This window comes from Trichosurus vulpecula, chromosome 3 (genome assembly GCF_011100635.1).
Source record: "Trichosurus vulpecula isolate mTriVul1 chromosome 3, mTriVul1.pri, whole genome shotgun sequence".
NCBI lineage: Eukaryota > Metazoa > Chordata > Mammalia > Diprotodontia > Phalangeridae > Trichosurus > Trichosurus vulpecula.
This window is the reverse complement of record NC_050575.1, coordinates 168845962-168867727: the sequence shown is the minus strand read 5'-3', so window position 1 is coordinate 168867727 and position 21766 is coordinate 168845962. Positions and strand designations below refer to the sequence as shown.

The 21766-nt window shown below is 38.7% G+C and overlaps 1 non-coding gene across 1 annotated transcript; it reads left to right on the top strand.

Moving 5' to 3' along the window:
* The first annotated feature begins 11301 nt into the window (after nucleotides 1-11301).
* On the top strand, nucleotides 11302-11429 carry LOC118845206. The gene has a single exon (XR_005010070.1). It is a non-coding gene; the product is annotated as a U6atac minor spliceosomal RNA (small nuclear RNA).
* The last annotated feature ends 10337 nt before the right edge of the window (nucleotides 11430-21766 follow it).

The following is a 21766-nucleotide window of genomic DNA, read 5'->3' as shown; positions in this document are numbered from 1 at the left end:
CCAGTGAGGAATGGCACACAAGAAAAGAATACTTGTGAACACAGAATATACTCAAAGAGTGCACAAACACACAGAGACACATATGTGAACCAGACAGTTCACATCTCTGACACAACAATAACCTAAAAAGCTCAGGTCCTGTAGTCAGAGAATTTGCAATCAAATGCCACCTCCGATGCTTAGCTGGGGGTGTGACCTTTGGAAAGTCACTTAACTCCCTCACTTCTCTCATTTATAAAATGAAGGCTTGCACTTGATGGTCTCAGAGATAATAACAACATCGATCTCATTGGGTTGTTGTGAGCTAAGTGCTTAACAGTGCCTGGAATGCAGGAGGCACTTAATAAAAGCTGTTCCCTTGCCTCTCTTCTGAGAGCCCTTCATAACCTTCAAGACCAAAGATCCTCCGTCATCAAGCTGATCTCTAATAGAATCTTTGATTAGTGTGACATCTCTGCTGAATATCTCCTAATCTTACAGCTGCTGAACTTTCTGCTCTTTAGGGTCATCTGGTCTTGGCTACCATCTACTAAGGTCTACCATCTACTAGAAAGCCTCTCCATACAAAGGTCAACTAATAGCTATTTGGTCTAAAACCTAGGCTATGAGCCAGCATGCCTAGTGAAAAGAAGCCAACAAAAGCCAGCCAGAGCTTCCCAAACTGAGATTAAATTTACTCTTTTGAGTTCCTGTGATTAGGAGTAATTTGAAGTCTGAGATACCAGACACCTATGTGATGTAGGAATAGACATTCCTTGTAACAGCTTTACATATATATGCAATCTTCTTTATTCTTCTTTGTGTAGTGAAGTGTTCATGTTTAAATTAATAATAATAATAATAAATAAAAAGGTAGAAAAAAAGTTCCTCGAAACTCTCCTTTTACCTTTTGTGGGATTCTTGTGTCTCACCAAATCCAATCTGGAGACTCTTTCTTCTAAAAAATACATGAGTAATGTAGAGTCTGGAGCTAAGTAGCAGACTTTGTTCCCAAGTGCTTATCTGATTGCCAAGCAAATGAAACTGAGCAAGATCCAAAGCTAAGCCACGAAGACAGTCCTTGGCCTCCACCCTACTGGTCCACATTCCTGCCGTCATTATGTATATTAGCAGACAAAAGTCTTTAACTCTCATGGTGCATGCTGGTCCAGGCAAGATCTTGTCTTCTTAGACATAATATAACCTTGAAGGATCAGTCCAGGCAAAGTACTAATTAGGGCTTTGATAAGGGAGAGATTGATATCATGGGGGCGAAGGTAGGAAGTAAAGAATGTCAGTGAAGATTTCTTGAAGGAGGTGATAGTTGAGTTGGGCCTTAAAGGAAGAGAAAAGCTTTAACAAATGAAGATGAGATGGATTGACCCCAGTGGAGGGTGTCTATTTGTGGCATGGAAATGTGGTGAGCCAAGGCATGGAGGCAAGAGATAATAGGACATGAATGGAAAACCAAGAGTAGTCCAATTTGATTAAAAATGGAATATAGGAAGGAGAGCAACATTAGATAAATCTAGAGCCACAGCCAATAGATCTGGCTGTCATTAGCAAAAAGTTGATAGCAGAACTCATATGGAGGGTAGCTTGCAAAGGGAGAGAAGAGAGGCATATTTGTAGAGAACTATATGAGATCATATTCAATGAAAAGTTGGAGGATCACATATCTAAAGCTAGAGGCTGTCTGGTCAAACCCTACCATTTTACAGATGAGAAAACTGAGGCCTAGGAAAGTTACACTACTTGTTCACCACAATAAGTCCCCTGACTCCAGAGCCATGCTCTTTATATTGTATCATGCTGCCTGCAAAATAGGAGATAGTTATCATAGGCTCATGATCACCACCCTATGTTGCATAGCTGAGGAAACTGAGGTCTAATCAATAAATCAACAAACATTTTCCCCTTTGAATATTTTTTTACAACTGCATGTAAAAACAATTTTTAACATTCTTTTTTTTTTTAATTTTTGAGTTCCAAATTCTCTCCCCCTCTGAGACAGCAAGCAATTTGATATAGATTATACATGCGCAGTCATGCAAAACATATTTCCATATTAGTCATGTTGTGAGAGAAAACACCAAAAAAACCCAAGAAAAATAAAGTTTTAAAAAGTATGCTTTGATCTGCATTCAGACTCCATCAGTTCTTTCTCTGGAGGTGTATAGCATTTTTTCATCATAAGTCCCTCAGAATTGTCTTAGATGGATGTATTGCTAAGAATAACTAAGTCATTCACAGTTGATGATTGTGCAGTCTCTGTTACTGTGTATACTCTTTTGGTTCTGCTCACTTCACTTTTCATCAGTAAGTCCTTCTAGTCAACAAGCATTTTTTAAGCACCTGCTGTATACCAGGCACTAAGCTAGAAGCTGTGCATACAAAGACACAGTCCCTACCCTCAAGCTGCTTGCAATCTGTCTCATAAGACAACACGTTATATATGAGTATGTGTAGATGTGTAGTTTAAGGAGACCGGGCAGTAGCAGTCGAGGGGAATAGAAAAGTCTTCACATAAAAGGTAGTGATTGAGCTGGGTCTTGAAGGAATTAAGGGATTCTGGAAGGTCCAGAGGGATCATAGAGTTAGTCGGTCAGTTGGTTTACTAGCATTTACTAAGCACTTACTATGTGTCAGTTATTGTGCTAAGCTCTGAAGATACGAAGAAACACAGAAAGTGGCCCCTGCTTTCGAGGAGCTCGTGGTCTAATGGAGGAGACAATGGGCAAGAGATGAAAACAAGCATCAGTATCTCTAGAATCAATCTCGGGGTTAGTCTCAGAGGAAAGGCATCAAGATTAAGGAGGACTGGAAAAGGCTTCTTGTAGAAGAAGGTGGGATGTCTGCTGAGACTCGAAGGAAGCCAGACAAGTTAGAGAAGGGATGAGCATTCGGGGAGGGAGAAGAGCCAATGAAAATACTCTGAGCTGGTAGATGGAGGATCTGGTGGGAAGAACAGATGGGAGGTCAGTGTCATTGAATTACAGAATATGTGGAGGGGAGAAAGGTTTAAGAAGACGGGGAAGATGAAAAGGGGGCCAGGTTACAAAGGACTTTTAAAAGTCAGACGAAGAATTTTATATTTGATCCCAAAGGTAATAGGGAGCTAAGAATGACTTAAGAGTAGTGTCTAGAGCCAGCCCGCTCCCCTTAAAGATGAAGAACTGAGGCCCAGAGAAGTTGGCGGGCTTGCCCAGAGTCCCTGGCACACAAGTGCTTAGTGTTAGAGCCAGAATCCAGGCAGAGAGTCCTCTAATTGTAAAGCCACATAAAGGGATTTACATGTAAGGTCACACAATGAGTCAACACCAGTCCAAAGGAAAGCCTAATTTTCTAGCTTTCTAATTGATCATTGTGTGCATTCAATTCAGAGCTGAAAAATGAGTGTCTGATAGTATAAACAAGTTCTTTAAATCATTAAGCCACCCGCAGGGATGTACAATGTCACAACTGACTTTTAAAATAATCATCTAACCCTGAACAACTAGCCGCCAAACTAGCAAGCCATAAGTTGGAGGGGAAAAGGAAGGAAATTAGATCAAATGAATTCCTGCATAGAATGTGATTATTAAGAGATGAAAGGTTTCCTCTCCTTAACTTAATGGGTCTGTTTTGGACCAGAAAGGAGTCTGACTGCTGCATATTTGGCCAACAGCCGTTCACACAAAATGTGGCAAGGATACATGAGCAGTGTGTATAATTAGAAACACCAAGCCCAAGAGAATTTTTTTTTTAAGTCAGCTGCAAAATTGAGTTTACCATGCCCCAAAGCAAGAAGGCTGGGATGCTGCTGGTGAATTGATTTCTGGATAATTAACAATTCATTCCACTACTAAATACTCAGTCTTTCCCTTAAACCATTCAGATACCCAGAGACAGAGAGGATCCCAGATTAGAACAGACTTGGAGCTAAATCTCTTTTTGAGCTCATCTCCAATCACAAAATCACAGAAGACTGGAGGGTCCTGACAACATGGAATGCCAGAACTCCTAATCATCCATTTGCTTCATTCCTCCAAATCTACTCTTTATTCTCCCTAAAGGATTTCTACCACTTCCTGTCTTATCAGACAATCTATGACCTCGACTCTACCCTCACTTTTTTCCCTTCAGTTTTGAACCCCGGAGTTGATAAGTTCAATAGAACACTAGCCTTCTCTCAGTCCTTATGGTCTTTTCTCACTCTTCTTTCTTTTGACTTCTCTACAGCCTTTGACATTACCGATCAATTTGTTGTTGTATTGTTTCAATCATGTCTGACTTTTTGTGATCCCATTTGGGGTTTTCTTGGCAAAGATACTGGAGTGGTCTGCCATTGCCTTCTCCAGCTCATTTTACAGATGAGGAAACTGAGGTAAACAGGATTAAGTAACATGCTCAGAGTTACACAGCTAGTGTGTGTCTGAGGCTAGATTTGAATTCAGGAAGATGAGTCTTGCTGCTTCCAGGCTGATCAATAGCTCCTCTTGAGTATTCTCTCCTTTCTAGGTATTTGTGACATAGCTCTCTCCTGGTTCCCTTGCTACCGGTCTGATGATTCCTTCTTAGGCTCCCTTGCTGGTTTTTCATCCAATACACATTTACTCTGCCTTGAGCCCTTTTCTCTTCTCCTTCTATACGTTCTCATTTGGTAATCTCATCAGTTCCCATGGGTACATGCAGATCTAAATATCTAGCCCTAATCTCTTTCCTGAACTCCAGTCCTGCATCACCAACTGCCCCAAACTCAATTAAGTCCAAAATAGAATTCAATATCTTTACTCCCAGATCCTCCCTTCTCAATTTTCCAGCTACTGTCAAGAGTACCACAATCTTCCCGATCACTCAGGCTTACAACCTCCATGTCATTCCAAAACCCAACAATAGGCTTCCCCCCCACACACACTCCATCCACTTTCTTTACACCTACTAAAATGCTCCTGGAAAAGACTTTAAAATTCTGATCAGTGCAATGATTGGTCACAACTCCAGAGTCCTGATGATGAAGCATTCTGCCTACCTCCTATAGAGATGCAAATTGAGATATACATTTTAGGACAAATTATGGGCTCATTTTGCTTGACTAGGCTTATTTGTTACAAAGATTGCGTTTTTCTTTTTTTCAATAAAGGAGTCAAGGACTTGAGGGAGGAGAGGGAAGCCAGTGATAGTGTGCCCAAGAAAAGAGAGAAAGGCTATTGAAACATTTTTTTAAATGCACAAAAGAGAACAAACAGGAGGAAACACAGACAAGCAATACCAGTTTGAAAGTACTATGTTTAATTTATCATACACTTTTTGAAAAATCAAGTTGTATGTAACAGATTCTTAATTTGACATATTGAAATACAATTAAAATAATGGCAACCCAATAAAAGTAAAGAGAAACAAAAAGTATGCTACTGGAGAAAGTTAAACAACCTGCTTACTTATTATTACTGATCTTGACTGGAACTTCAATATCCTCCATCCTTTTATTATTCTTCCTTGACTAATTTTCTATCACACTCCCTGTAGTGACTATTGCAAACCAGCTCTTCTCTTATCAATCCTAACACCCCCACTATACACTCATATGTACAAAACTCTCACCTCCTTCTCAGCAAAATGAATAAAGAATGTATTTGTTAAGCAATTAACATGTGCCAGGCATTGTGCTAAACACTGGGTATATACATATAAAAGTGAAGACAGTCCTACTTCATTCAAGAAGCTTACGTTCTAAAAGGGGAAAGCAATACAGGTGACTGGTGGCCAGGTAAAGTTATTGTGATTTGTAAAGTTACAGGGATGATGCATGGAATCAGAGGAGAGAAGACTGACATAACTTTTCTAGTAGCAATGGCAATATTTATTAAATTATGGTTCCAGAACTTGAAGGGATGGAAGAGAGAGTTGGTGGGATGAACAGTGCACACAGTAAGGCATGGCTGGAGCATACTTGGCACCTGTGTTACTAAAAAAAAATTGAGGCCATACATTGTGAATTCACCTCTTCTCCCTTACTCCATTCCTCAAACTCCCTCTCAATAATTTCCCATTCTCTTCCCCTTCCCTCCAGTCTCTGGAGAAGAGATGGCTTTTCTCCTTGCCAAGGTCAATCCCTCTATTTGTGCCTTTATGGGGCAATGGGATAATGCCCCATTAATCACTCACTTTTTTTCTCCTCTTCAGTCCAATTCTTTATCTACTGGATCCTTTCCTTCTGTTTATAAGCATACCCAGAGCTCTTCCATTCTAAAAAATGTATACCTTTCACTTGATCCTGTCATCCCTTCAAACTATAGTCCCTATATCTCATCCCTTTCACAGCAGAGCCCTTAAAGGATGTGCCAATAGAGCACACATTTGGGCAGGTTCTATTTAGCTATAAGGTAGGCTACACAGGACAATGGAAAAATACTGTACTTTGGGGCACAGGACCTGAGTTTTAATCCAGGCTCTGGATTCTCTGGAACTCAGAAGAATCCAGGCTCTGGATTCTCAGTCTCTGCCACCTACATGACATGGGCCAGTCATTTAACCTTTCTGGGTCTTAGTTTCTTCATCTGTAGAATGAACTAGATGACCTCTTCTAGATCCATGATTTCAAGAAAGGTTTCCAGTATGGTTCCAACAATAGACTATTGCTATTGTCTGAAAACCAGGTTGGTTAAGGAAGGAAAGGCTTATAAGCAATGAGCTGGCCACTTGGTAATTTGATTCCTTGGCCATGGCAACTCACAAAACAAACAATACAATACAAAATGCCCTTAATTCTTTGTGGTTCCCATTCTCTTCTTTGGTGAGGTTGACAGAGTGGCCAAAAATGGGGCCAATGGAGCAAAGAATCACACCAGCTAAACCCAGTTAACTGGAGGTATTCTGATTTTTTGGCCCTTGTCCAATGATTGAGTTGACATATTAAGACATAGAGGAATCGAACCAATAATACTGATATTCTCAGCAAAAATGAAACCAGAAGATATAAGGAGGTTGCAGGTAAATGAAAAGAGAATGGCTCAAAGGATCTTCTAGGGAGACAAATGAAAAAGTTATCAGAAGTGATTTCATCTTGGGCCCAAAGGCAACCTATGACATCATGGAACACCTAGCAGTCAGTGCTCATGATGCAGCTGAAAAGGTAGCCAAAAGTGTTAGTCCATCAGTACCTTGGACAGGTACTGGCAGAAGGATGATGAGTTGGGTACACCATTGAAGAGGAAAAAGAGAGTGGGTTACACTGTATTTGGGAAATGGTGCCACACATAAAACTCTACAAGGCTGTTCTCTGACACAAACCTCTATATTTTGACATCGATATCTTCTAGATACATGGCTACAAATCATGAAATAGCATAATCTAGATTTGTGGTTGATTCAAAGGGCAACAGACAGAGAAATGGTGGACATAAAGCAGGCTAAAACATATCGCCAGAAATATGCAAGCAATACTTAAAGATGACACCAAGAAGATGTCACATCAGAAATTAAAGTGGGTTTGTCATATAGCAAGAGGAAGGGATAAGAGATGGCTTGTCTGCATGCCTAGAGCTAGGATAAGACTTCAAGAGTGTAGGATAAATCCTCTTAGAAGGACATAGGCAGAAATCACAAAGGATGAAAAGGCACAAGTAGGATGCCATTTGCACTACGGAAGGAGTACCTACATTGAGGAGATTATGGATGAATTCAATTCAACAAACCTTTTTTAAAGTTCTCTGTGTAAGTAGGAGTACTGCCATAAGAGGAAGCATAGTACAGTGAATAGAGGGTGACTTTCAAGTCAGAAAGACCTAGATTCAAATATTGCCACTGACACATACTAGCAGTGAGATTTAACCTCTCAGTGACCGAGGCAACAAGATGATAAATTGCAGAAAACTGAAGATCTGTATCTGTGAAATGAGTTACCACACTAGGAATTCTCCACGTAGATGAAATCACAAGTCTGGGCACCCCCTCCCTGAGAAATGTGTAAGGCATCTGTGCTAGGTGTTTAGGATACAAAGACAAAACCAAAATATTATTCCTTGCCTTCAGAGATCTTACATTCTACTGAGTGATAGATGTTCAGAGATAAGTAAAACATAAGGTAATTGGGGGGCTAAATACCGGGGACAGGAGGGGAGGTAGAAAGGAAAGCCTTTCTATAGTAAATGTCACTTGAAGGAAACTGAGGATGCTATGAAGCAGAGTATCCTTGATCTGGGAGACTACTGCACAAAGATGTGAGGGAGGAGGTGAAATGGCAAACATCAAACATAGGAAACAGCTAATCAACCAGTTTGACTAGAATGGAGAATGTATGAAGGGAAGTAATATAAGTGAAAAAAGGGAAGGTGGGAGTCAAGTGGATTGAAGGTCTTTTGATGCTAAGCTGAGGAGTTTGTATTTTGGAAAGAGGGAGACAAGTGATGTCTTTGAGATGGGCAATACCATGGTCAGACCTGTGTTTGAGGGATATTAATTTTGCAGCATCATGGAGGACATACTGTAGAGGAGAGAGGCTGGAGGCAGGGAAATCAATTAAGCTATTCCAATGGTATAGCAGGTGAAGAGAGCCTGAACTAGCAAAGTAACCACAGAAGTGGATAGAAAAAAATGCAAGAGAAATTTTGGGGAAAGAAATGACAAGATTTAGCAACCAATTGTATATGGGAGGTAAGGGAGAAAAAAAATCAAAGATTAGTCTGAGGGCATGAACCGAATGGATGAATGTACCCTCAACAGAAATAGGGAAATAAAGAGGAAAGACATGTTTAAGAGGAATATAATGAGTTCGTTCCATTTGGGACATGACAAGTTTGGGATGACGATAAGACATCCAGATGAAAATAGTTCAAAGAGAGTTAGAGACATAGTACTGGAGAGATGTCAGGACTAGATAGATCGATTTGTGGGTCATCTACATAGAAACAGCCATTGAACCCATAGAAGACAATGAAATAACCAAAGAAGAGAGAACAGGGAGAAAACAATAGGGCCTAAGATGAAGGACATCCATATTTAGGGGGCCAATCCACTGAAGTAAAAATAACATTTTTAATCTGACTTTTTAAATTTTAAAATTTGTTGGTATCTTTTGTTTTTACATCATGGCAGTTGGGAGGCATAGTAGATACAGTGTTGGGCCTGAGTCAGGAAGACCTGAGTTTAAATGTGGCCTCAGACACTTACTACTTGTGTAACCTTGGGCAAGTCATTTAACTGTTTGCCTCAGTTTCCTCATCTGTGAAATGAGCCAGAAAAGGAAATGGCAAACCATTCCAGTATCTTTGCCAAGAAAACTCCAAATGGGGTCATGAAGAGTGGGATGTGACCGAACAACAAATTTGTTTCTACATATTCCTCCTCTCTGCTCCCCACCAGCCATCCCTTACAACAAAAAATTTTAAAAAGGAGAAAAATTCAGCAAAACTAACCAACACATCACAAATAAAACCAATATTTTATGTGGTTTTCCACATCTGTAGTCTTCTACCTCTGTAAAGAAGGAAGGGAAGCACCTTCTCATACCTCTTTGGGGCTAAGCTTGGTCATTATAATTTATTGGCATTCGGTTTGGATCGTTTTGTTGTGATACTTTCCATTTACGTTGTTTTGGTATGGTGTATATTGTTTTCCTGGCTCTGCTTAGTTAATCCTTCATCAGTTAATATGTTTTTCCATGTTACTCTGACTTTTTACAAATACATTTTTAAAGCCAGAAAATTCCTCTCTATAGACCATGGAAATATTTCTTTAATAATAAATTTAAACAAGTACAATATATTATGGGGACGGATCAAAGCCCCTAGGGGATGGTAACGTACAGTTAATTATAAAGGGGACCAGGGTTGATTCCGAGTCTTGCCCAGGACACGTGACCAGAGGCACTTTTTTGAGCAGCCATTTCTCACCCTCGTCTCAACGTCATTGCTGCGGTTCTTGGGTTTAACTGCCAGTTACAATCTCGCCTTAGGATCCGTTAACTTTTGGGGTTGCTGTAGCCCCTGGATCAGGGTAGTGAAGGGAGGAGGTGATTAAATAACAAGGCCTACTAATTAAGGCATTGAATCCACGCTAGGGGAGACTATCATTCAAAACTCTGACTCAGACACTTATTAGCTGTGGGCAAGTAATTTAACCTCTCTGTGCCTTGGTTTCTTCATCTGTAGAGTGAGGGGGGCTGGACTCCATGACTTCTAGGGTCTTTCCAGCTGTCAATCTGCTTTACAACGAATTCAACATTTGCTGCAGAGAAACAGAGGGATGTACTCTTTGCGCTCTTTTTCCAAGCCCAGTGTTCTAAGAAGCCAGGGAGACCCCATCAAAGCAGAGGATGAAGCTGTAAAAATTACAACAGCAAAAAGAGTATTAATGATGATTAACAAATCTTTAATGTCCAACCCTTAATGTGGAAAGATGTTCCAATACTTCCAAATGTCTATGAAAATTAAATGTCTATCAAATTAAAAAGGTTTTTTTCCTGTTCTTTATTTTTTTAAAAAATCAATAAAACGCAGAAATGCTTTTAGAGCAGCATGGTGACATGGGAAGACACGAGTTTAAATGCCACTTCTGATCAGTACTTAGCTGTGTGGCTATTAGCAAGTGACTTAATATCTCCCTCAGTTTCCGGATCTGTAATACGGGCATAATAATGTTTTCACTACCTACCACAGAGAGTGGTTGCTCAAAGGAGATAATAGATGTAAAAGCTCTTAGCGATCCTTAAAGCACTTTATAAGTGACAGTGATATTTACGCTTTTTAGTAGGTACTTTCAATGCTTTCCCCCAATCAAACTTGACTCGAACCAGTGATCTCGAGCGCCCTCGGGCGTCTCACCCTCGGAAACACAGGCATTTATTCTGGGCTAGTCACCCGCACTAAGCACGGAACGCAGGTCAAAAGAAGTTAACTTCCTAGTTCGTATTCGCAGATTCGTCCCTACGCGTTTTCCATTTCGATATAAAACTATCAAATATTTAAGCCATCAAATACAATATCTTCATATCTTCGTGACATAGGTCCTTTCTTTAATAATTATTTTTTAACTATACTTTAAAAAAAAGTTATATTTACTGTGATTCTTGTTGTAGTTTCGGTATTTCCATTGACGGGTTTCTTTTAGCTTGTCTGTGATTGGACAGTTTTATGAATAAATTATAGACACAAATTAAAAGTCTCATTTCCTCATAACGCCATTCATATAAGCCAGTTTTAATTTTCGCCATGGAATATTACAACGCTGAATTTTAAAATTCTTCTATAGCTGTATTTTTAAAGCGAACAAAAATTTCCACCATAACCAAAAAGTAATCTCTGTTTTGCGCCTCTATATATAGGAGTTTGTGAGCTCGGAGTCGTGTTGTATGAAAGGAGAGAAGGTTAGCACTCCCCTTGATAAGGATGGAAGAGGTCCTAGTGGCCTTTACAACACATATACGGTTAAGGCATTGCCACCTACTCTGTGGCATCTAACCATGTTTTTTTCAGAGGAGGAAACTCTTGTCAATTCCAATTTGCATCAATTAATTCTCAGAATTTGAGCTAGAAAGAGCGACAAAGGACCATGTAGGTGCAACTCTTACGTGAATGGAACTCTCCTATTAAATATCCTCTGAGAGGAATGTAGCACCCAAGGTGATAATTATAATAATAATTTTAATTGTTTTTAAAAGTGAACGTTTAATAGGTTTTTTTAAGGATAATTTTAATTGTTAGGAAGTTTTTTTCGGCTGTTGATCAAAAAACAAAAAGAATTCTCCCTTCAACTTACTTATCTAACCAGGGTGCTTCCCTTAATGTAGAGGAGAGGGAGTTCAAATCCAAACTTAGACATTCACTGTCTGGCCAAGTCACCTCCCCTACCCTCAGTTTTCTCACCCGGGAAATGGGGACAATAGAACTAGCTCGAGGGATTGTAGTGGGGAACAAATGAGAAAGCAGAGATTAAGAAAGCTCTTTGCAAATCTTAAAGTGCTATGTAAATGCTAGTCTATTATTATGTTGGGATCCAACTTCTAGGGGCTTTTTGCTCAGATTGCCAGCTCCAAAGAATCTGACTTTGTAAGTGCTGACACAACCGCGGCAGAAAAGATGGTGGGATGGAGAAACCTGTATCACTATTCTGATGCCATGGATTTTACCTCTGGCACTGTCCCCAACCCCCACGGGTGACCTAGGGCAAAGCATCTGCTAAACATTGACTGAACATTTGGCAAATTCTTTATCTTGGCATTCAAACCCCTCCACAATCTGGCTCCAATCTCTTTCTAGTTGGTGGTAGAATCGCAGAATCTCAGAAGTGAAAAGGACCTCAGAATTCATCCTGAGCAGGAAGGGTCTGCTACAGCATTCCCAACAAAGTCATCCAGCCTTCCTTGGAAAACCCTGAATAACTGAGAACCTCTCACCTTCTGAGGCAGCCCAGACTCCAGGGACTACTCTGGTTAGTAGGAAGTTTCTACTTACAGGCAGCAAAAAAAAAAAAAAAAAAATTAACTTTCTGCAGCAAACTAATTACATCCTCTGGGGCCTAGTCTAACTACCTACCTCTGTTCACATGACAACCTTTGAAAATGTTTGATGACAGCTAGAATATCTACTTTTTTCTTCACCTAGTTTACCATTCCCAGGTACTCCTGCTATCCTGCTGCCCTTTGTCCCAGTTGCTAGCATCCATCCCACCTCGCTCTATACCCACTGGAAATTATTTTGTATATCCTTTGTATATACTTTTTGTATTTATTTACTTGTATTTCCTTTAAAAAAAAGAAGAAGAAACAGACTTTTTATTTTATGGTGCAAACACTTTTCTGTATGACTGAAACTATTCACAGTGGAATTGGGGTACACATGGATAATCATGACCTGGGGGATAAGCCAGATGCAAAGTGCTCCTCTTGCCACCGCAATCCATTGTTTGTTACTCCCAAGTTGCATTTATTCCATTTCTTGCAGGGACTTCAGTCTTCATGGATGCTGAAGAGCCTTACTGCTTCGAGTTCTTCGTGCTCCTCAGTGTCCTTAATGACCTTCCTTGCTAGTGGCATCTGGTTAAAGATGTTCCACAGCAAAATCCCCACCATGACTTTATCCCTAAGATAAAAGATGACCCTTTTGCCAAAGTCTTCCCCCTGTAGGGGGCTCTGTGGGGTCTTGGCATTGCTGGCAGGTTTGTCAATGTCAGATTCTGTCACATCCTCTGAATAGATTGCAGTCCCTGATTGTCCGGTTGCAGATTTAAGGGTATCTTTTGCAGAAGCTTTTACAGCAGGTGCAAAATTTGGAAGGTGATTATCTCCAATAAAATGGAAGTTTCTTGAGAGCATGGTGTTTCATTTTTGTCTTTGTATTCCTAATGCCAAGCACAGAGCCAAAGGGATATTCCTAATGCAATGTCACATACCTGCCCAATAAACTCCAGTGGTTCCCTATTGAGACAAATGATCATTTTTCTATTATTAATAACCAATTATTAGTAGGTTAGTTATTAGTAGGGCTTTTTTTTTCTTTTTACCTAGTCATTGAGGGACAGGCCCTTGAAGGTCAGACAGTCTCTGAAGGGTAGGGCTTGGTAATGAGATTGACCTAACCTTCCAGAACATACTCCTCAATCTTGAGTGCGATCCCACCCAAGTGGGAAAGTTTATTTCTGATTAAATTGTAAAGAGAATCTAATCTAGATTAATTAGAGCCCTAAAAAGCATTAGGCTCCTCCCCTGGAATGCTCCTACCCCAATTCCCATTGTTCAACTTAAATGGTGTGGGTGGGGATGGAGTCTTTTGTCTAGATAGCTGGAAGATGTTAAATCTCTTCTAGCCACCTTCTCAGCAAGGGGAGCAGAAGACAGGCATTCTGTGCACCTGCTTGTCCACTCCCTCATTGATTGTCCTGCAGAGTGGATCTCCACCTGTCAGAGGTACCCACTTTTCCAAGGGTATTTAAGCATTCAAGATCTCAGTAGTTTGTCTTTGATTACCTATGACCATCAACTTATTCATTATTTACTAGCCTAACTAATAATTTGATTATTAATTACCCAGAGACTCTGTCTCTCAGACTTTTCATTTATCTCTAGAATCAAATACATACTCCTGTTTGGCATTTAAAGCTTTTTTTACAAATGGATCACAAACTTCCTTTCCAAGTTGTTCACAAATAGCCAAGCTAGCCTTGCTGTTTCTCCCACAGAATATTCCATCTTTCATCTCTGTTCTCACACCAGTTGTCCTTCATGCCTAGAATGCAATCTCTCTTCATCTCTGCCTCTTAGAACACACAGCTACTTTCAAAGCTTAGCTCAAAGACCACCCATTATATGAAATCTGCTTGCGCCTGCCCCCCACCAAATTTCCCCGTATGTATTGACCAGATAAGATTGTATATTATTGTAGATTGTATATTATTGTATGTCATTTCCCTGAAAGCAGAAATGATTTTTTGCCTTTGTATCCCCAGCATCTAGCATGAGGTCAGTGCTTAATAAATGATTATGAATTGATTCCTGCTTAATAAATGCTTGCTGAATGAACAAATGAACTAACCCTTCAGTGGTAGTGCCATCCTGATCACACTTCTCTAGACACACCTAAATTGGTTCAGGTTCTCCTTAAAATATGCTATCCTAAACTGAACTCAGTACTTCAGTCGTGGTCTGAGTCTAGCTGAGAATAAGACTATGTATTGCCTACCTTGGCCTGGGCACCATGACCCTATTTATTATCGATGTCTTGTTTTTATGTTACAAACACTTACAGAGAGTACCTCTACACATGGAAGGTCTCTTGTAACAAAGTAAAACAATTAAATGAAACCAGTAAGATAGTAACTTCATCTGAAAGCACATGAAACATTCCCCCCTCTTGTCCTACTAAAAAAAATTAACAGGAATCTATGTTACTCTCCCTCCTATCTCGCTCCCACCCCAAGGTGTGTGGGGGGCGGGGAGGCGGGAAGGAGAGAAAAACAAATTTCTTTTAACAAATATGCATGGTCAAACAAAACAAATTCCATCAGTAGTTGGATGCAAAAATACATATACCTGAATCGCACCCTATATCCATCACCTCTGTCATGGATAACATATTCATCATTAATCCTCTGGAATCATGGGTGTTCATTGTATTGACCATAGTTCTTACCTTAAACCCAGTTCACTCTGAAGTTCATAGATTGGACCACCATAGGTCCCTGCCCAAGCTCCACTTAATGGCTGTATTTTGAGCCCTCCTGCCTTAGAGTGAATGCCAATGGTACCTGTGTCTCTTTGAAACAGCAACCCTGAGGGTCTTCCGCTCCCAGCTTGATTTTTTTAAATCTTTTTTCTAATTAAAGGGGCCATCCCTTGACTCACTTCTTAAAGAGGCCTATTCACCGAATGGGCGTTACCTCCCTCCAAGCGAGAACATGGAAAGGCCTTAGCCCAAAAGGGCCAGCGTCTCCCACTGCATCCTGGGCCATCTCCAGTCATCCTGATGAATATCTGGTCACTGGATCCAGATGGCTCTGGAGGAGAAAGTGAGGTTGGTGACCTTGCACAGCCCTCTCTCGCTCAAACCAAAGTCAACTGCAAGTCATATCATCATTTCCCTGATGCCATGGTCCTCTTCAAAAACGAAGGACAAACACAAGTTCCTACAACTTTCAAAGCTGTTTGATTTACAGCGTTGTTACTGGATCTATTGCTCTCCAGGTTCTGCTCAATTCATTCTTTGCCATTTTATAAACGTCTTCAAAGCTGTTCATCTCTATGATATTTTATTATAAATTGTTCTTCCGGATCTGCTTACTTTCCATCAAATCAGTTCATAGAATTCTTTCTATGTCTTTTTGAAGTCATCTGTTTCATTTCTAACAGCACTATAGTATCTATCACATTCTCACACTCCAATTTATTCAGGTATTCCTGGATTGATGGCCATCCCCTTTTAGTTTCTGTCACCAAAAAAGTTGCTGCTTATTATTTTTCTACACATAGGACCTTATCTTATTTTCTCTCTTTTGCGTATAGACCTAGCAATGGTATAGCTCAGAAAAGGAGCACACTGTTTATTGTGCCCATTTACAAATTCATCAACAGTGCCTCAATGTGCCTGTTTTCTTACAGCCCCTCTAATATTTATTATTTTCCTTTCTGTCATCTTTGCCACTCTGATGGGGGAGGTAGAATTTTAGAATTACTTTAACTTGCATTTCTCTAATTAATAATAATCTTAGCCAGCTTTATATAGAGCTTTAAGGGTTGCAAAACTCTTTACATATCTCATTTGACTCTCACAACAGCCCAGGGAGGTATGTTATTACTATCCTAATTTTACAGAGAAGGCAGCAATCAAGTGACTTGCCCAGGGTCAATGTCAGAGGCTGGATTTGAAGTTATACCTTCCACTCCTTAGACTATTTATCAAGTGGGAAATTGCTTTTACCCCCTCAAACATTGGAATCAGTTCTTTATCTATCTTGGAAATGAGATCTCCAACAGAAAGACTTGCTGAAGACTGCCCCCCCACTTCAGTTGTTTCTATTTTAATCTTAGCTTTATTGGATTATTTGTGCAAAAACTTCTGAATTTCACGTAATCAAAATTTATCTATTTTTCTTCTGTCATCCTCTCTATCCATTGTTTGGTCATGAACTTTTCCTATAGCCGCGGGTCTGATCGTTCCTTTCCCACCCACCACCCACTCCATGTTTCTCTAGTTTGCTTATGATGTGACCTTTTATAGCAAAATCATGTACACTTGGAGTTTATCTTAGCATATGAGGTATGAATTATTGGTCTAAATTCAATTTCATCTATACTGCTGTCCAATATCCCCAGCAAATTTTGCAAAATTTTGTCAAATTTTTATTCCAGTAGTTGGGATCCTTATGTTTATCAAATACTAAGATACTAGATATATTTGCTTCTATAAGTTGTGTACCTAATTTGTTCCACTGACCAAACTCTCTATTTTTTAAATTACTGCTCTATTGTGTAGTTCAATCTGGTAATAGTAAGCCCCTTTTATTCCTACTTCTGTTCATTATTATCTTGAGATTCCTGACACCCTCCCCCCATATAAGTTTAATTACTATTTTTTCTTGTTCAATAAAGTAATCCTTTGGCAATTTGATTGTCATGACATTGAATAATCAATTAATTTAGGTAGTGTTGCCATTTTTATTATATTGGCTCATCCAATGATGAGCAATTAATATTTTTCTAAGCATTCGGGTCTATATTTCTGTAAACAGTTGTTTGTAGTAGTATTTCTTTTTTTTTTTTTTTTTTTTAAATGCAATTTATTTATTTAACATATTTGGTTTTCAGCATTGATTTTCACAACATTTTGAATTACAAATTTTCTCCCCATTTCTACCCTCCCCCCCACTCCAAGATGGCTTATATTCTGGTTGCCCTGTTCCCCAGTCAGCCCTCCCCTCTATCACCCCCCTCCCCTCTCATCCCCTTTTCCCTTCCTTTCTTGTAGGACAAGATAAATTTCTACACCCCATTGCCTGTGTATCTTATTTTTTAGTTGCATACAAAAACTTTTTTTGTTTTTGAACATCTGATTTTAAAACTTTGAGTTCCAAATTCCCTTCCCTCTTCCCTTCCCACCCACCCTCCCTATGAAGTTGAGCAATTCAACCTAGGCCACACATGTATTATTATGTATAACCCTTCCACAATACTCATGTTGTGAAAGGCTAACTACATTTTGCTTGTAGTAGTATTTCTATAGTGCATTTGTGTATCTTGGAAGGGAAACGCTCATGTATTTCATACATTCTGTAGAATTTTAAATGGAATTTCTCTAACTCTTCCTCCTCAACTTTATTGTTAATATAAACACATGCTAATGATGTGTGCGGACTTATTTTATGTATTGCATGTTTATTGAATTTATTGTTTCAATTAATTTCTAGGTGACTCTTTAGGGGTAAGTACACCATAAAATCTGCAATAAAAAAAAGGTAATTTTATTTACGTACAATTATTCTCTATATTTCTTTTTCTTGTCTTTGCATTCCTAGTACTGTCAAGTAAAAGTGGTAACAATGGACAACTGTTTTTCCTCTGAATTTATTGGAAAGGATTCTATTTTATCTCCATTACATAAAATAGTAGCTCTTAATTTTAGGTATGGCCTGTTTATTATCATTTTAAGGGAAAGATTCACTTATTCCTGTTTTCTACATTTTTTTTTAACAGAAATGGATGTTGTATTTTGTTAGTTTTTTTCTGCCATTTTCTTCTTTGGAAGTTCATTTATGGCTTGCTCAGTTTCTTCCTTAGATTGTGTAAATTCTCTATTTCTCATTCTGTTAATTTGGGTATTTTATATTTTTGTTAACATCTATTTCATTTAAGTTGTTGGTTTTATTGGCATGTAATTGGGCAAAATAGATTCTAACAATATTTTTTTCTTCATTTGTTGTGAATTCTTTTTTGATACTGGTAACTTGGTTTTTCTCTTTCTGTTTTTTAATCAAATTAACTAATGGTTTACCAATTTTATTGTTATTCCCCTCTCCAAGAAGCTCCAAATTTTATTAATTCAATGAAAATATTTTTTCAGTTTTGTTAATTTCTACTCTAATTTTCAGGATTTCCAGTTTGGTGCTTAATTGGGGTTTAAAAACTTTTTGGTTTTCTGGTATTTTTAGTTGCATTCCCAATTTATTACCTACTTTTTTTAATTAATAAAAGCATTTATGATATACATTTTCCTACCAACAAAATTTCCCCTGGGAATTGCTTTAGCTATGTAAGCATTTATTATAATTTCTATCACATTGTGATCAGTAAAAGATTTGTGTATTTCTGCTTTTCTGGATTTCTGAGCATTTTGTGTTCAAAGATATGATCAGTTTTAGTAAGGATGTCATGAATATGTACATGCTTTTCTATTTCTATTCAATGATTGCTAGAAGTCTATCATTATCTAATTTTTCTAAATGTCTCTTCAGCTCCTTAACTTTCCTGTTTATTTTTTGGTTTACAGGGATAAATTGAGGTCTCCCCACTATTATAGTCTCTCATAACTTAGTTCTTCCTTTAAAAATGTACAAGCTATGTCACTAAGTGTATATATTTTAAGTACTGATATCAAATCACTATTACCTTTCAGCAAAATGTCGTTTCTCTTTCTCTTTTAACTAAGTCAATTTTTGCAGTCTCCTCATTTGAAATCATAATGGCTACTCCTGGTTTTTTACATTCAACTGAGGTAGAATAGTTTGCTCCTACTCAGTTGAACTCTTAGAGGCTTAATGTTTCAAGTGTGTTTGTTGTAAACAACATATTGTGGATTTTGCTTTTTAATGGATTCTACTAGTAATCTCTTCCCTTTGGTAAATAAGTTCATCTCATTCGGTTAGGATAATTATTTCTTTCCATTCTATTCTCTTACTTTTTCTTCTTTATACCCCATTTACTCCAAGACAGTTACTTTTTTCTTCCCCTTTTAACCTTTTCTTCACTATCTCCTTTCCAAGTTTGGGGTTTGTTTTGCTTATGACTAATCTTTCCCTGAATGCAGTCTCTTTTATATTCCCCATTCCACTCTTTCTGTTCCTATCTGTATCCTTGATGAATTATACCAAATTCTATGCACATTCAGCTTTCTTTTGACACTCACTCCTCTACACCTTCCATGACTCTACTAATGAAGCCTAAGGTTACATTAGGCTCCTTGGTTACTTGCCACTAACTCATTGATTTTGCAGACCCTATGTTGTGGTCATCTTCTGACCTCTTTGCCAGCTACTATCTTTGTGCATTCATTACTATTGCCCCCATCAACTGCACAGAAACCCCCCTGCATCTCCTTGACCTAAATGTTCAGGCTCCTTCAAGGCTTAACACTTAATAAAATTAAAGATCTTCTGAGAAGTCTTTTCTCAATCCTCCCAGGGCAGAAATTATCGCCACTTGATGAATCAGAAAGCCACTGTTTGGAATGTTCGCATTCACTTAAATTCTAACCATGTGTATTATTCCCCAATGCCCACCCCAAGTATTGCCAATTCCTTAAGAACAGGGATTATCATTTTCTAGCTTTGTAACTTCCCCAGAGCCTAGCAAATTGTAAGCAGAACCTTCCAGTCATCTGACTTTTCATGACCCCATTTGGGGTTTTCTTAACAGAGAATGGAGTGGTTTGCCATTTCCTTCTCCAGCTCATTTTACAGATGAGGAAACAGGTAAACAGGGTTAAGTGACATGCCCTGGGTCACAAAGTTAGCAAGCATATGAGGCCAGATTTGAACTCAGGAAGAAGTTCCTAACTTAATCTTTGCTAAATTCAAATGCAATTGCCTACGTACCTGGCACAATGCAAGGAGCTCAATTTACTAAGGGAAATGAGCCACAGACGCAAACTAATGCAAAGCAAGACATGAGCTATGGCAAAAGATACCTGAATGAGTTTAGAGGAGGGACCTATTGCTTATCAACCGGAGGATGGGAGGTGAGTAGAGAGAGTAGAAGAAAATAAGGAAATGGCTCCTGGAGAGGGCATCTGACCTGGGCTTTAAAGAGCTGAGGTTAGGACAAAAGAAAGGTAATCTAAAAAAAAAAATTACAAATATTACTTATAAGTGCACTTCGATGACTTTTGATGAAACTAGTGAAGTTTTTCTAAACCCAAATGGATTTTCTTATTAAAGCACTTCTAGGATACGCTATATGATTATACCATGCAAAAAAAGATAGTTTGTCCCGTACCCTTTTCTCTCAGGAGTAAAACAGGAGTAAAACTGGCTCCAGTAATCAAATTCAGGCCTTTGACTTAATTCCTACCTCCAACAAGCTGTAAAGCAAAGTTGACTTGATGGCACGAAGCATTCTATACAAGTTCCTCGAAGGCAGGGATTGTCTTTTGCCCTTCTTTGTATTCCCAATGCTTAGCACAGTGCCTGGTACACAGTAGGCACTTAATAAATGTTTACTGACTGATTTAATTCCACTCAAAAGTTCCTTCATCTCCCATAAATTTTGAATTGCAGAAGGTTTCAGCCAGGGCATAAGTAGAAAATAGAAGAAATACACTGTTACAAATTCGGAAACAGACCAAGTACAACTGGGCATTTCAAGTATAGTAAGAAACTGCTCAATTTGTGACACATTGTAGACATGGAAATCTTTATTCTTTTAAAAAAAAAAAAGGCATGTGCTTTTACATAAATCTACAAAGAATTCAAATATAGAAAAAATAAACTATATGCAATGATAGGAGCTATGCAAATAGCTCACCTCATTCCTGCAAGGAGTGACTTATGGCAGGAGAGCAAACTTGAAAAAAAATTTCAGTTATACCTAAGAGAACCAAAACTGATGTAGTTTTGGTTCAAGTTGACTCACAAACATTGAGACTCTTTTTTTTTTGCATTTCAATCACTTGTATTAGGCTTATATACAAATTTTTTTTGACCCTTAGGCTGGAAAAGTCTTTATGGATGAACAAGCCAACCTAATACACGTGTGCTAATATCAGCCCACATAGAACGTAGACACATGAGTCAAAAATGGGAAGAAAACTGTCAGAAGCTTATTTTCAAGTGCCTTACATGACTGTTCTACTCAATAACTGCAGCCAACTTTTGCAAGATATTTTAGAAAACTGTTGTATTTTACAGTCAATCCCGTTGCCCAGTTATCAGTGAGCACCACATTCAGAAAGCCTAGTCCACAGGAGAAGCTACAACTGCTTCATCCAATCAAGTCACAGTTTGTAGTCTTAGCACCAATTCCAAACGGGCTCATGGTTTCATTCTGGCAGTTTTAACAGAAACAGAACATTGACTTTTCCTAAAGGAGACGAGGATCAGTCTCTTC